Source organism: Taudactylus pleione, unplaced genomic scaffold, assembly GCF_031769625.1.
Source record: "Taudactylus pleione unplaced genomic scaffold, aTauple2 ptg000188l, whole genome shotgun sequence".
NCBI lineage: Eukaryota > Metazoa > Chordata > Amphibia > Anura > Myobatrachidae > Taudactylus > Taudactylus pleione.
In genome coordinates this window covers 6,115,750-6,133,471 of record NW_028284590.1, presented here as the reverse complement: position 1 = coordinate 6,133,471, position 17,722 = coordinate 6,115,750, and positions in this window count along the sequence as shown.

The window sequence follows — 17,722 nt, the reverse complement described above, 5'->3', positions numbered from 1 at the left end:
TCGCTACGAGCAGCGCCGGATTAAGGGAGGGGCGACAGGGGCGGTCGTCCCTGGGCCCCCACACACAGAGGGCCCCCACACTACTGCATGCAGCAGCGCAGTCAGTGCTGCTGCATCAGCTTGGGGCAGGGTGGTAGTGCGGATGGCACATAAGTGCCGTCCGCACTACACAGCACAAACACACAGCCGCTGGTGCCGGCAGCTGTGTGTTTGTTTTAGCAGCCGATGAGAGTCACACAGACTCTCATCGGCTGCTGCGCTGCGGCCCACTGCCGGAGCCTCCGTCTTCCGGCTCCCGCAGTGGCTGATGGGATGACGTCTCTCCCATCATGCAGAGCGGGCTGGCCTGGGAGGACGCCGGACGGGAGAGCAGATGCCCGAGCGGGGCTTAAGGTAAGTGGAGAATTTTTTTTTTTTTCAGTGTGTGTGTCTGGGTGTGGGGACAACTACTCCTAAGGGCACTGCTGCATTTGGACTACTACTAGGGGCACTGCTGTGGTGGGGTGGGGGGGGGAGTACTACTAGGGGCACTGCTGTGGGGGGGGAAGTACTACTAGGGGCACTGCTGTGGGGGAGGGAAGTACTACTAGGGGCACTGCTGTGGGGGGGGGAAGTACTACTAGGGGCACTGCTGTGGGGGGGGGAAGTACTACTAGGGGCACTGCTGTGGGGGGGGGGAAGTACTACTAGGGGCACTGCTGTGGGGGAGGGAAGTACTACTAGGGGCACTGCTGTGGGGGGGGGGAAGGACGACTACTACTAGGGGCACTGCTGTGGGGGGGGAAAGGATGACTACTACTAGGGGCACTGCTGTGTGGGGGGGGAAAGGACTACTACTAGGGACTTATGGCGGTACTACTAGGGGCACTGCTGGGGGAGGGAAGGACTACTACTAGGGACTTCTGGGGGTACTACTAGGGGCACTGCTGGGGGGAAAGGACTACTACTAGGGGCACTGCTGGGGGGGGGAGGACTACTACTAGGGACTTCTGGGGGTACTACTAGGGGCACTGCTGGGGGGGGATTGGACTATTACTAGGGACACTGCTGGGGGTACTACTAGGGGCACTGCTGGGGATAATACTGGGGGCAATGCACACTGTTGCGACCACTACTGGGGGACACAGCATAGAGGGTGATTACTACTAGGGGTACTCCTGGGGGGACTACTGTTGAGGGGGGACTGCTACTGGGTGGCATGGCTGGGCTCAGCTCTGTGTGGTTTGGAGGGGGCCCCCGCAACTTAGTTACCCTGGGGCCCCCACAAGCCTTAATCCGGACCTGGCTACGAGCACCGGAGCAATCCATCATTGTTCCGGCGCGGAGACAGCTGACCTGTAAATCAGCTGTCTCCAGGAGTTTTTCCTTTCTGAGCAGTGAGCCAAATGCGCATGCGTGCGCTACAGGTCACGCATGCGCAGAAGAGCCCCGACGTCCAGCAGAAGTAGCCGGACAGGTGCAGAGGGATCTGATAGGGGTCCTGAAGAGGGCGAATGCCCCGCAGTCAAGCTAATAAAATATTGTATTTTTTTAGCTTGATTAATTCTGCCTCCATACTAGTGTATGGGGACAGTGGGCCATTCTGCCATGGGAAGGTAGGCATCTCCTGCTTTACCTTTTTGATGAATTCCCTGAATACTTATGACCCTATTAAACAACGATGCATAACTCCTTTAACCACTCTTTCTGGATTTAACAAAACAGCTGTAATCTAAGATTACTGCTGCTTGTCACAGCATTAGATGGCGAGAGCGATGTGCTCCCCATTGCCGGAAATGGAGACCTAGCGGTGCCTTTCCGGCTTCAGCGAAGCCTTCCAGGCACTGCCGAGTCCCCGTGTCACACACATGCGCAGACGGACCGTCGCGCATGCACATAACACCGGAGCCCCGTGGCTGGCAGCATTCGGCGGCCAGCAGCCCAGCAGAGGACCTCGCCGGAGGGGTAAGTATTGGTAAATCACAGTGATACTAAATGAAAAATTCCACCGGTACTTGCCTTGGTTGTTAAATGGGGGCCTTCATTTCTACAATTGCAGATGAAACTGTGCATTCTCACCTGCTTTTGTAGAAATTAAGTGACGATGAATAGAGCCCTAAATGATCATCTACGTATTAATAGGAGGTTTATGTGTAGCTGGTACGGTCCTTTCCCCCCTTTTCATGTTGTACCAAGGAATAGATCACAGGTCACGTTTTCCAGGTCACCCAGCAGGTGTACAGGTGTAGTCATTACTCACTGACACATTTTAAAAGATCCACATGTGGAACTAATTATCTCACTTGTCATTCTGTGAGGACTAGGACTGGGAAACCTGGAAAACATTCACTGTTTGGGGGTCCTGAGGACCGAGTCTGAGAGCCTGTGGGCTAGATACTGCATAAAGGAAAATGCAGTAGGTTATCGCCTGTAGTCCTTTTGAGTGGCCACTAGATGTCAGTGTTATTGAAGTTTTGTGCAGTCTGTGTAAGAACTATTCATAACCATCTCTGTTAAGCTATGGCTCTGCAAGCAACTTGTCTGTCTCACCAGCCGCCTCCAGTTGAACTACAAATACCAACATGCCCTGTATTGTAATCATCATGTGACTTGTTGTTTTGCATGAGACACAAGTTTTCTACCTTTAGAAGTTCAGTTATACTGCAATACTGAACGTGCAAGTACAACTAGTTATAAGAACCCCGGTCTTGTACACCCATGGTCCATGGCTATAAGAAACATTCTGTATTAGGCTTCTTCCCTGCTGCCATTAGAGACATCAGAATCATCACACTGACACTACACGCAGACGCAATCCATTCCCTACCGCCGGGAGCCCCTATAAACTTTGGAGTGGACACAGCCCCTATGGACAACTGACTGCACAACACAGCCCAGCCAGCCCCTATAACAGCAGCATAATACAGCCCAGCCAGCCCCTATGGACAACAACAGCACAACACAGCCCAGTCAGCCCCTATGGACTGAGTGGTCACAGCCCCTATGGACAACAGCAGCCCAGCCAGCCCTAGCTCCCACCCGCCCTCTTCACTGTCCACAGCCGGAATGAGAAATGGCACCGACACGAGGACCTTTTATAGAATCCAAAACCCGTGAGATCCGGAAGGCGGGATGATGACATTTTGCCTCGATTTCAAATCCGAGTCAGGCAGGAAAAGTCGAGCCTGACTCGGATACGACTCAGATCGGGGGGGCTCGGATTTCAGAAATCCGAACCCGCTCATCCCTAATATATATACAATCAGTTAATTTGGAGTTGAGCACCTGTATTTCTTTTTGTGTATATATATATCAATTGTTTCCACAGGTAGCACCTCCAATTAAATATATATATATGTTCAAGGTGTGCAGTCTGAGGTCCATTTCCTATATGAACCCCCTAAAAGATGCAATAACATTGGGGATCAATGTACATGCTCCTGAATAGCCCTAATAAAGCTATTTGGGGTACTTAAGGTGTGTCAATTTCTTCTAATTAGCATTATTGCACCAGTGGTGAAGAATAGCATTAAGCCATTTTTGTGGTGTAAAAGAATAGTCCAGTCAAATTTGAGGTACTTGAAAATGGGTGCAAGCATGGTTTAAAGTCGCTAAAGTTTTAAAAAACGTGAAAAACGCACCTGAGGCAAGAACCTGCAATAAAAAAAACACTTCACCCATACTTGCAGACCCCCCCAAAAGTCTATTTCGCTAGTTTTTAAGTTTGTACCCCCACTTTGCACTTTTTTGCCCCCATTTTCAAAGTGCTTTTTTGGGGTGTTCCACAATTTTTTTTAGGGGTATTTTGATGCAGTTATCCTTTGGGGGCTGTCCCAAGGGTGCCAAGTGGTTTCCCTACCTTTGCACCCCAAAATAATCGATTTTGCACTTTTTTCTCCACCGATTCAGAGGCGAATCTTTTTTACCTATTGCATTGCGTTTTCACGTACGCAAAAAGTGTTTGCAATTGAATATGGAGATGTCTCCACCTGGTGAAGTTGCAATCGGCGATACTTTTTCGCTTCTAATTGAATACGGGCCTATACTGGAATCCGTCCTCCTAGCGCGTGATCTCTGGCTGATGGAGGATGGGGTGATGTGGCCCAGCACCAGTGTCGGACCGGTGCATTAAGGGCCCACCGTGTGAATGCAGTAGTAGGGGCCCATGCTTAAGGGGTGTGGCCAGCCACCACAGACACTTGGTTAACCATTAGGCTAATATTGGCATAATTTCTATAGAAGGGAACCAAGCCCCCTTGTTGATCAGTTGGTTCTGCTCCACTTCCACTGTCTAATAGAGTAACAATCTATAATTTGAGGTCTGAAACCTGACATCTAGGAGCAGGGGAATGGGCCCACAGGCACTGAGGCCCACCGGGATTTCCCCTGTACCCCTGTGGGCCAGTCCAACCCTGCCCAGCACTGCCTGTATTCACATGGTGCCATGCAGCGCCCATAAGGAATATACCTCCATAGTTCTCTTCAGGGACACACCCTATGAGCTGGACTTCATATTAAAGTTAGTATTATCATACTGACCACATGGTTCACTCGCCCTCCTTCTTTGTATGTAAATTGGTAAATTGATAAAATGTACTGATAATAGCAGAAATTGGTCCGGATTCCGAGTCACCAGCAGTGCCAATGATCACGGAGTTTAGTGATTGTGCGCTATTGAGCATACGTGAAAAGTGCTAAGTGCTCCCATGGTGTGTGCGCACAGAGGAACTTTTGTGATTGAGGCGCTCGGTATCGGAACGGTCTGGGATTTACTGGTAGGTGGCTAAACCAAGGCACGGTGATGGTCCGTATTATGGGAGTGTCACTGAAGTGGTGGCGTAAACAAACGCCACATCACCCACATAGGAAGCCATAGTCAGGCGGTAAATCTGAACCTACCATAGGGCTGGGGCAAGTTTCGATGGTGCGACCGTTGGCGGCATCTAAAGACATACCAGGCAGTATTACGGGATGTAGTCAAATGATCGACAATGCTGGGGAGTTTGACTGGGGCGGTACGCCTGTCAAGCCATAACGCAGGGTCCTAAGGCAAGCTCAGGGAGGTCAGAAACCGCCCGTGGAGCAGAGGGCTAAAGCTTGGCTCAAGGGTATGATGTTGACATTGTGAAAATGACGACACGTTGCCTGTTGATATTTTAACAATGTTGACGAGTGAACTGTCAACATTGTCAGAATGTCGTCATGAGAGTTAGGATTAGGCTGCTGGGGGGAGATTAGGGTTAGTCTGTGTGAGTGGAGAGGGGTGGGTTAGGCCCTAAAGGGAGGGTTAGGGTTTAGGGTATGGGGAGAATTACTCACCAGAATTCTGGATGATCACAGCTCTGACCCAGAAGCCAGTTACATGACCGCCGGGACCCAGTGGCTGCGCTGGACTCACTGCAGCTGTCGGGAGCAGGTCAGTCCCCGCTGGGCCCCCAGGGACATTCTAACATGTCGACATGCTTCATTGACAAATCTTGACATTATGACCATATTCGACCTTGTATTACAGCGTCTACAGACGCTCAAAGCAGGCGCCTCAGTCCTTGCACATTGATACACACGGATGTAACGGCATTTGCATAAAGCCGCAGACGGCCGACCGCCAAAAGACGTGGCCACGTCTGTGAACCAGGCCCATTGCATAAACATATACTGTAACTGTACAAACCTCCAAGGCTTGGTCCGCAGTTTGCCTTTGAATTTCCAAAACATTTGTAAATGTAGACTATACATTATAATACTATTATAATAATGCAAAGGGAAACGAGGAAGGTGATCTAGTACTTACATAACTATATAAGTACAGATGCTACTCTCGGGCAGCGGATAACCAGCAATTTCTTTCCACACAGTGACAATGCTCAGTAACGGCTGACGATGGTCTTCTGATCTCTCCTCCACCACAGGCCTGTGGCTGTAAAAGAGTTACAGTCCAAACCAAAACCAGACCATGTGCTGCAACCAGACGACTTTCTGTCTCAGCCCTGTGACTTGCTGAGTGTGGATATGAGGACGCTGAAGACTGCAGAACTAGAGATGACAAGCTCTTCTTCCATTATTTTTATTAAAGAATCAAAGGTTGGAGGTTAAGATTTAAAACGGCACCCGCAGTCAGTGTAATGCACCCCGGGCTTTTGACTGTGGGTGCAGTTTTAAAATTTCACCTGTAACCCGCTGGGAAGCAGCAGTTAACAAAAACCGCTGCTTTGTAAATAAAGCCCTATTTTTTCATTGACACTTATTGTGCATCTCCCCTCTAGAGAATGTTCGGTGATTTCCAATTTCCTGTAGAGCATGACGGCTCCTTTCATGGATTTACAGCTTGGTTCAGCGTTCAGGACCTGATTCAGACCCACGTTTGCTCGTAGCTGCCGAAGATTCACATTGTGCACATGCATACACATTGCAGTGCGTGAACCAGTGCAAGAGATCTGGAAGCGTTCGCTCACTTCGCATATACTGACCAGCAGAGTGAGTGACAGGAGAAGCCGTTTGTGGGTGGTGACAGGGGCTGGCAGCTAGGAACGCAGGCGTGCCTAAGCATCTCAACGCCGTTTCAGAGGCGTGCATAAGAGGCAGCGTCATAGTAGACGTCACCTGGCTGGATTTTACATTGAACTGGTCACAGTGCTTGCGGTAGGGTATGGTCAACCATAAGCGCTGCGTTCACTTCCGATGGTTGCATACACTTCCTGGAGATAACGTGCCCAAGTCGGCTTCCTAAGACAGGCTGGCGGGCGTCTGCATACACTATGCGATTGTACGCCAAGACATAGTGGGCATGCTAATGCCTTGCCGTGTGATCGCCTGCCTTGCTTAATTTGCATACGCATTGAGCGAGCGAACGCATCTAGTGAGTGGGTCTGAATCAGGTCCTCAGTTCCAAAATATTGACGACCAGGGACAGGTGGAATTGAATACTGGACCCTTCAGCCCGTTAGATGATATCTGAACCCCTCCCCATAAAACATTTCCTCTCTTTTGTGTATCGATTACTTTCTCTTTCTAACCTTATTTCTGCCATTATTGTAATGTCTTCTTTTGGGGTTGTCCGCAATAAGCAGGGAAAATATTGGAAGATTAAAATTATGCAGGCCATACATCTAAACGCAGATTTGTCGTTTTGACGATCCACCGGTCTGGCGAATTCCGATGATCGGCAATTTGTCGGGGGATTGGCAAAAATCATATGAACAGTCCCCAACTCACTGATTCTGACCATTTTTGAGTTGGAATGAGGGAAATCAACATTGTCCATTACCAACATTTCCCTGATAGTGGCTAGATGTATGGGCCTTATTACTAGTGACAGGACATATGGCATATGGACAGCAGTACAGCCTGCTGGGGGAATTTTACTTGGTGTTCAAGGGGGTGTGATATGTATTACCGCCGGTTCAATTCCCGACAGCGGCTGCCCGACAAAGGAGGAAATCCTGATCGTCCTAAAGGTATCAACTAACCTAACCCCCCCTAACCCTCCTTAGTGGTGCCTAAAACTAACCCCCCCTTCCCCGCTGCCTAAACCTAAGTCCGCCAGGGTGCCTAACCCTAAGTCCCCCCCCCCGGGAGCTCTAAACCTAACTCTCCCCTCCCTCGCGGCTGTCCGCTGCGGCGCCTGGCATCCGCTCGATCGGGATGCCGGGCACCGGTCTCCCGACGTCGGGCAAATTACAGGCATCTACATTTAGACACCTGTCATTCGTCCCTAGTCGAGATAAAGTAGTCTGGAAGCCGGCGGTCGGCATTTAGACCGTCGGGTTCCAGACTACATCCCGTTCCAGGGCCCGATTCAGCAATGAACGCTATCCTGCTTATACGCACGCAACAGTTGCTAATATCAGTGGTGATATGCAAATGATTGCATTCTCATTGCGATCGCAGCCTAACATAAGGACAAACACTTCCCCTTACACACATCCGTACACTAGGACAACATAACAAAACAATCGGTAACATCGGACCCATACGCACAGCTAAGGCAGGTCAGAGCTCACTCGGGAGTTGCTTACTTCTGCGCACAGGAGCAAAGTGGCAAGGGTCAACTATTTATTAATAGAACCCACAAATTTCAAAATAGTTTGGGCCACCTTATTATTATACCCCTTCATCACTGCTCTCATACCTAATCACCATTATCTATTTAAGCTTATGTTCATCCTTTTACAGTGTTACTAGTTTATATCCCTACACTTAAGGATAATTTACATTGTGCCCTTTAATCATAACTACAGCGCTCACCTATTATACAGTGCATCCGGAAAGTATTCACAGCGCTTCACTTTTTCCACATTTTGTTATGTTACAGCCTTATTCCAAAATGGAATAAATTCATTTTTGTCCTCAAAATTCTACACACAATACCCCATAATGACAACGTGTAAAAAGTTTTTTTGAGATTTTTGCAAATTAAAAAAAACAAAAACGAAGAAATAACATGTACATAAGTATTCACAGCCTTTGCCATGAGCTCAAAATTTAGCGCCGATGCATCCTGTTTCCACTGATCTTCCTTGAGATGTTCCTACAGCTTAATTGGAGTCTACGTATGGTAGATTCAGTTGTTTGGACATGATTTTGAGAGGCATACCCCTGTCGTTCCACACTTCACAGTGCATGTCAGAGCACAATCCAAGCATGAAGTCCAAGGAATTGTCTGTACACCTCTGAGACAGGATTGTCTCGAGGCACAAATCTGGGGAAGGGAAAAGAAAAATATCTGCTGCTTTGAAGGTCCCAATAAGCACAGTGGCCTCCATCATCCGTAATTGGAGGAAATTCTGAACCACCAGGACTCTTCCTAGAGTTGGCCGGCAGTCTAAACTGAGCAGATCGTGGGAGAAGGGCCCTAGTCACGGAGGTGACCAAGAACCAATGGTCACTCTGTCAGAGCTACAGCATTCCTCTGTGGAGAGGGGAGAACCTTCCAGAAGGACAACCATCTCTCCAGCAATCCACCAATCAGGCCTGTATGGTAGAGAGGCCAGATGAAAGCCACTCCTTAGGAAAAAGCACATGGCCGCCCGCCTGGAATTTGCCAAAATGCACCTGAAGGACTCTCAGACCATGAGAAACAAAATTCTCTGGTCTGATGAGACAAAAATTTAACTCTTTGGCGTCAATGCCAGGTGTTATGTTTGGAGGAAACCAGGCATCGCTCATCACCAGGCCAATACCATCCCTACAGTGAAGCATGGTGGTGGCAGTTTCATGCTGTGGGCACGTTTTTCAGCGGCAGGAACTGGGAGACTAGTCAGGATAGCGGGAAAGATGAATGCAGCAATGTACAGAGACAACCTGGATGAAAACCTGCTCCAGAGCACTCTTGACCTCAGACTGGGGCGACGGTTCAGCTTTCAGCAGGACAACGACCCTATGCACACAGCCAAGATATCAAAGGAGTGGCTTCAGGACAACTCTGTGAATGTCCTTGAGTGGCCCAGCCAGAGCCCAGACTTGAATCTGATTGAACATCTCTGTAGAGATCTGAAAAAGGCTGTGCACCGACACTTCCCATCCAACCTGATGGAGCTTGAGAGGTGCTGCAAAGAGGAATGGGCGAAACTGCCCAAAGATAGGTGTGCCAAGCTTGTGGCATCATATTCAAAAAGACTTGAGGCTGTAATTGCTGCCAAAGGTGCATCAACAAAGTATTGAGCAAAGGCTGCGAGTACTTATGTACATGTGATTTCTTAGTTGTTTTTTTTTTATTAAATTTGCAAAAATTTCAAAAAAACTTTTTACACATTGTCATGATGGCGTATTGTGTTTAGAATTTTGAGGACAAAAATGAATTTATTCCATTTTGGAATAAGGCTGTAACATAACAAAATGTGGAAAAAAGTCAAGCGCTGTGAATACTTTCCGGATGCACTGTACCTCCTTACTCATTATTGTCTTGTTTTATCATAAGTTATTGCCTAACCTCATTCTTTGCGTATCCTATCCCTTAGGGATAGCTTTTAGGATATTGCCATTGTATCCAGTGTCCCCCAATTGGATGCTAGAGAAAAATGAGAACTGTCTACTAAATGTTAAATTATTTTATTGTAGTGCATTTGGGGACATCCACAAGATGTAGGGAGCAGGCCTCTTGAATAAGAGCCTCTAACCTTCCCATAAGGTAAAAAATACTAAAAACTAGAAGGTCTAGGCATTGGGACATTTGTCATGAGAAAATAGCTCTTAAAATAGGTATTCATACAGGATAATAAAGCAATTCCAACTTGGTCAGAACATTTTTCTAACGCTATTAAGGCCAGTACCCTTCGGGTTAAGGCTTGGGAGGCTGACCTGGAATATAAGAGATCTCTTAGAGACCGGGTCAGTCTCCCAAGCTTTTAGGCAAATGGGTACATCTTCAGTCTGTCAGCCTTAGTAGCGTTAGACAATTATTCTGACCCAAGTCAGAATTGCTTTATTGTACAATGGGTCAAAGACCGAGGTTCCCAAAGTCCGCCATTACAGTCCACGTTTTAGGGATATCCAAGCTTGAGTCCAGATGGTTAAATCAAATGGATTGAGGTACTAATTAAGTCACCTGTGCTCAAGCTTGGAAATCCCTAAAACGTGGACTGTAATGGCAGACTTTGGGAACCTCTGGTCTAAGAGATGCTCCTGCTGGTACATAGATTGATTTATGGATGACTTTGGTGTTCCTCTCTGAACTATTCTTCAAAGAAGCAGCATTCGAGATGAGGCTTTCTAACACTATAACGGTGACATATTATAGGGGAACCACTCTTTGGTGGGAGAATTGCATTTATCTGGATCATCAAGAGTGAAGGGGTAACAACATAATTGGTGGGAAGTTTTGCATTATTTAGCATGTTTTCTTTCCAAGCCTCTGCTAATACTATTATACAGGGAAAAAAAAGTAAATGCAAGAATTCGGATGCTATTGATGCAATATAAAATTAATATATCCGTTAATTATACTGATGAACTCCTTAGATCTTGAGATCCTACTAAGTGATTCTGTAATCCACGAAGCAAATTAACTCTAATTACTGAAGCAGATGTTACAATAGTATAGTATATAGAAATATACTAAACAAAGTGCTATAACAATAATGTAATAAAATATATATTTTTATTTTAACACATACAGTATGCAACAGTAGTCATATTAAAATGCTAATTGTTTTTATCGGATAGGTTTTTTTTTATATGAATACTGTTGCATTTCTGTTCAATTACATATATATTTTATTACATTTTTTATAGTAATAGTGCTCTTTATAAGTATATTACTATACTATTGTAATAGTATACTGATAGGTGGGTGGAAAAGAGACATCCCTTCAATTCTTTCTTTTGAACAGAAAAACTTCAGGAGACTTTGGTTCCCATGTGAGCCGAAACGCAAGTGTCTGACACACAGCGCTTACCCAGGGGAATATTGTTCATTCTATTCCTTTATATCCGATTGGTCAGGAGCTTCCCTTTCCTCCTGAGAGTAAATACCAGGTTTGGTGTGTTCCCTATTCTGGATACCGGCAGAGCCGTGACTCTTGTCCATTCTCACATAGCAGTCTAATGCTGGATACACTACTAGACAAGATGTTGTCTGTCCTGGCATATCAGAGCGCATATCTGGCACATCGTCTAGTGACTATGCGTGCTCCTGTGCATCATCAGCGACATCCCTGCATGCAGGGCCGACGGAAGATATCATTAGCGAGGGCCATGCAGCCGATATTGGCAAGGGTTTATGCACTTGCCGATGCCGGGTCCTGCCGCTGACGAGGTCAGGCACCCTAGACATCCTCTAATGTGTACCCGGCTTAAGAACCATTCAAAAGAGGAGGAAACTCCAGAAGGCTGCTTAAAACTTCCTATTGGTCCGGCTAGAGAACCATGGTAATTAGAAGGCGAGAATTTTTTTTTTTTTTCCCGGGTAGAGCTGTCGGGCAACTAATCGACTAAACAATTTAAGCAGCCGCCCTGGCTCTCAGTCAGTCACTACCTGCAGCAATTCTCCTCTGAGGTCTGGAAAAGGAATGGCAACAGAGGCTGGTAGAGGTGCCACATACCCTGTTCATAACTAAACTAAAACTCAGGGGCGTATTTACCCTTGACCAGGAGGGGGCGCCGCAGGGGGGAACCACCTGCGTGCCAGGGGGTAGATACACACCTGACTGTAAATGAAGTGCTCCCTGCTCACACAGTGCATGCCCGGCTGTTGAATTTTTAACAGTGGCCGCGGCATTTGAGGACAGCAGTGGCGCCCGCCAAAGGTCAGTGATCCACAGCAGAAGCCAGCAGTAGGGATGGACATCGATGGTCGATGTTTGCCGACCATCAATGTTTTTCTTGTGATGGTAGTATTTTTACCATTTGATGGCCGCAAACCGATGTTTGCCGCCATCAAATGGTAATGATTCGATGGTGTTGTGATGGGGGGTTTTTTATGCTGAGAGCTTCACTGTCCAAGCCTGCAACTTTCAGCATCGAGCATCCCGCCCCCAGTCTCGTCCCCTGCCAGCCCTGAAATAGGGCTATTGCGCATGAAGAATCTTTTGACGCATGCGAACATCAAATGAATCTAATACTTTTGATACGATGGTTACTTACCATCGTATCTAAAGTTTTGATGGTGGAAGCCCAGCCATCACTGGTTGGTGGGCTTCCGATATCCATCCCTAGCCAGCCGTCCTTAGCGGCCTGTAATTGAGCAAGACAGACATTGGCACCATGCTGCTCCTTCCCTCAAAGACAACCACACAGTGACTCCGCCCCCAGACCTTTGTGGGGGCTTTAGCCAGGAACAGCCAAGCACCCCCTGCTGACATCATGATGGCACTGCGTAAAGCTCAAACAGGATCAAAGAAGGTACGTGTGGAGGGGATGGGGAGAGGAAACCTATTAATGTAATGGGGCTGGTCTATTCATTTATTAGTGTAGTAGGGGGTGAACAATTTAATGTAATAGGGGAGGGGACTGAGCTATTAATATTATAATATTGTGGTTTAGTAATTTAATCCAATTGGATGGAGGATTTGGCTATTTATTAGTGTGGTGAGGGTTAATAATTTAATGCAATGGGGGTGGGGGCTGGGCTATTTATTTATGTGGTGGGGTAAATCATTTAACAGTGGGTGGGAACTATTCGTTTAAAATGGCATCTTGACGATGTCTATTAATATAAGGTGGGGAGAAGGGTTATTTATTATATATTATTGCTTATTATGGGCTTTATGGGATGGAATGTTTATTTACTTATTGGGGATTGGGTACATGGGATCAACAGTGACTATGTACTAATCCTCGGAGAGAGATAAAGTACCAGCCAATCAGCTCCTGTCATGTCACAGACTGTGTTTGAAAAATGACAGTTAGGATCTGATTGGTTGGCACTTTCTCTATCTCCAAGGCTTAGCACATAGACCCCTATGTTAATCCCAGAAGGGGAGATGTGAAATGACTGAGCAGCGAATGCGCTGCACACCGCGATCACACGCATCGCCAGGGACTCTAAGCTGGCTGTCTCAAGCTCTGACAATGCGCCTGAGCTGCTGCCCAGTGTGTAACTTCCAGTATCCCCACACAACTGCACGCCAGAAAACGCCCTGTATCCCCGCTTGTCTCTAGAATGTGTTATTTATTAATAGCGATTTGAAGGCACTATTTTCCCTTGTGAGCAATATGACACTTTATACATTATATTGTAATGTAACTGAGGGGGACTGGCGCTAGTCCCTTATTTTGCCAGGGGCGCTCAGACTCCTAAATACACCCTTGCTAAAGCTGCTTGGCAGCCAGTGGATGTCAGAACCTTGGCAGCAGTGCTGGCATTAGTATGACTAAAGCTGGGTACACGCCTCAGGACAGTGCGACGCAGCAAGCGATGGAACGGTACAACGGCGCAACATATTGCATTTAACTATATTGCGACGTTCGTTAATCACCCCATTGGACTTGCAGCACATACAATGGGACGATTAAAGGAAAACAGGAGATATGGTAAGAACTTACCTTTGTTATCTCTGTTTCTACGAAGTCCTTAGGGTCCACAGGGATACCTTGGGGTATAGGGCTTGGCTCCAGCCATGGGCACCACAGAGTTAAAAATTCTCTCCCAGGATGCACCGGGCCCCCTCCTATACCCCGCCCCCAGGCCAAGGCACCTCAGTTTTAGTATCAAGCCATAGGCCAGGAGAGAGGAAAAAAGGAAGAAGAAAGTCTGGAACACACAAGAGTCACATTCTCTTAGAAAAGGGAGACAGAAACTGGTGACCAGAACAACACCCTACGGAAGCACAGGGCGTCAGGGCGGGCGCCCTGTGGACCCTAAGGACTTTGTAGAAACGGAGATAACAAAAGGTAAGTTCTTACCATATCTCCTGTTTTCTACCTCAGGGTCCTTAGGGATCCACAGGGATACCTTGGGGATGTCCCAAAGCAGTATCCTTCAAGGGAGGGGACGCTCCTGTGCAGAGAGGAGAATCCGCCGCCCGAAGGAAGCATCCTGAGAAGCAAATGTGTCAAAGGCGTAATGCTTGACGAAAGTATGGACAGAGGACCACGTGGCCGCCTTACATAGCTGAAGAGCTGAGGCGCCATGTCGAGTTGCCCACGAAGGTCCCACAGATCTTGTAGAATGAGCTTTCACCGAGGGTGGCACTGGAAGTCCCTCGTGAGTGTATGCCTCAGAGATCACCATGCAGATCCAGCGTGCCAAAGTCTGTTTATTGGCAGGCCAACCCCTCTTATGAAATCCATATAGGACGAACAAAGAGTCCGATTTTCTCTAAGAACTGGTACGGTCCACGTAAATCCGCAGAGCCCGTACCACATCCAAAGAAGCCTCACCAGCTGAGAGATCAGATGAATTACAGGCTGGGACCACAATTTCCTCGTTAATGTGGAAACTAGACACTACTTTAGGAAGGAATTCGGGACGGGTACGAAGTACCGCCCTATCCGAATGAAAAATTAGAAATGGGGGACGACACGAAAGAGCCCCCAAATCCGACACCCTTCTGGCTGAAGCAATAGCCAAAAGGAACACTGTTTTTGCTGTAAGCCATTTTAGATCCACAGAACCCAAAGGTTCAAATGGAGGATCCTGTAGCGCCTTCAGAACCACAGCCAGATCCCATGGAGCTACCGGATGGACATAGGGAGGCTGGATGCGAAGGACACCCTGCATAAAGGTACGGATATCAGTCCTTCGTTGAAACAAAACCGACAGGGCAGAAACATGCACCCTCAGTGAAGCAAGGCGTAGACCTAAATCCAAGCCTGCCTGAAGGAAAGCCAACACTCTCGATATTCTAAACTCGTGAGGATCGTACGCTTTAGGGCGACACCACTCAAAATAGGTATGCCATACCCTGTGGTAAATTCTAGCTGAAACCGGCTTAGGAGCATGTAACATAGTATTGACCACTGCTCTAGAGAAACCCTTGGACCTCAAGAGGGAAGTCTCAAGAGCCACGCCGTCAAAGAAAGCCGACTCAAGTCCGGGTAGAGACAAGGACCCTGAGACAATAAGTCCGGCCTCTGAGGTAACAGCCAAGGAGTGTCGATGGATAGACACTGGAGATCCGAGTACCAACTCCTTCTGGGCCGCGCAGGGGCCACCAGCAGGATCTTGCCTCCTGCCTGCCTGAACTTTCGAATTACTCGAGGCAGCAGGGAGAATGGAGGCAACAGGTACGCGAATTGGAAGTTCCATCGTGCCGACAGAGCATCCACCAGGAGAGCTCCTGCGTCTCTTGTTCGGGATCCGTACGCCCACAGCTTGCGGTTGTGTCTGGAGGCCATGAGGTCTATTTCGGGAAGACCCCACTTGTCCACCAGGAGTTGGAACACCTCCTGGTGAAGAGACCATTCCCCCGGGTGTACATCGTGGCGGCTGAGGAAGTCCGCCTCCCAGTTCAGCACACCCGGAATGAAGACGGCCGAAATGGCCGGCAGATTGCCTTCTGCCCAAGTCAGAATGCGGGACACCTCCCTTAGAGCCACTTGGCTTTGAGTCCCTCCCTGACGATTTAGGTAAGCCACCGTGGTGGCGTTGTCTGACTGAACCTGCACAGGTTTCCCCAGCAGGAACGGTCTGGCATGCTGCAGCGCCCTGAACACTGCTCGAATTTCCAATATATTGATTGGCAGGTTCGATTCCTCCGACGACCACTGGCTCTGGAAGACGTGTGGGCCTGTCGCAGCGCCCCAGCCCCAAAGGCAAGCACCAGTTGTTAGAAGGACCCAATCCGAAATCCAAAACGGACGTCCCCTGCTGAGATGAAACTTTTGTAACCACCACGTCAAAGACAGGCGCACTTCCGGAGTGAGCCTGATCATCTGCGTCTTTATTCGACGGGGATTTCTGTCCCATCTGGACAGGATCAACATTTGTAGAGGCCTGGAGTGGAACTGGGCATACTCCACCATGTCGAACGTTGACACCATGGATCCCAGTAACTTCATCGCCGAGAGAAGAGACACTCGGCGACTGCTTAGAACATTGCGTATCTTGGACTGCAACAGGGCTATCTTTTCCTCCGTCAAGAAGATCCTCTGTTGCTGAGAGTCCAACAATGCCCCGAGATGGACCATTCTCTGAGAAGGAATTAGAGAGGACCTTCCAATTCACTATCCAGCCGTGAGCCTGCAATACCGATATTGTCAGTTGTAGATGGCTGCAAAGGACTTGTGGCGACCCTGCCAACAACAGAAGGTTGTCCAAGTAAGGTAACAGGCGAACTCCCTGCAACCGCAGGTGTGCCGCCATGACCGCCATTACTTTTGTGAACACCCGAGGAGCCGTGGAAAGGCCAAACGGTAGGGCCTGAAACTGGTAATGGAGGTCCAACAATTTAAATCTGAGGTAACGCTGATGAACCCTGGCAATGGGGATATGCAGGTAAGCATCCTGAATATCCAGGGACACCATAAAATCCCCAGGCTGCATAGCTAAAACAATAGAACGCAGAGTCTCCATTCGGAACCGAGGGACCCTTAAAAACTTGTTCAGGGACTTGAGGTTGAGTATAGGTCGGTATGATCCATTTGGTTTTTGAACCAGAAAAAGGTTGGAGTAATATCGGGTCCCTCTCAGGGATAACGGAACAGGTTCCTATTACTCCCATTTGAAGCATAGAACGCACAGACTCTTGGATCGCTAGAGCCTTCATTGGATCTGAAGGACCTGCTGTTACAAAGAACTGATGAGGAGGCCTTCTGCAGAAGGAGAGGGCATATCCTTGAGATACCACCTCCCGTACACCCAAGTGTCTGTGGTGGTTTTGAACCAACACTGGGCGAATTGCAGAAGTCGGCCTCCCACCCTGGGATCCCCCAAGGGGAGGCCCAACCCGTCAGGCTGAGGGTTTGTCGTCCGGCTTGGCAGCTGGACGTCTGGTACTCCAAGCTTGCTTCTTGGTCTTAGCAGTCTTTTTGGGACCTGAAGGTCTCGGAAAGGACTGAACCCTAAGTTTTCCCGGAGGGCGATAGGGCCGAAAGGATGGATTTTTAGACCCAGACGGAGTCGGGGCTGAGGGTAGACACGCAGATTTGGCAGCCGCCAATGTGTCTACTATTTTGTCCAAGGCTGGTCCAAACAGGACCTGTCCATTGTAGGGTAAGCATTCCAAGCCTTTCTTGGATTCAGTGTCCGCCCTCCACGAACGTAACCACAAGGAGCGTCGAGCGGCCACAGCCGCCGCAGAAATCCTAGAAGCAGGCTCAAATCCAAAACTGCTTCGTTAATGTACGTAGCGGAATCCCGAAGGTT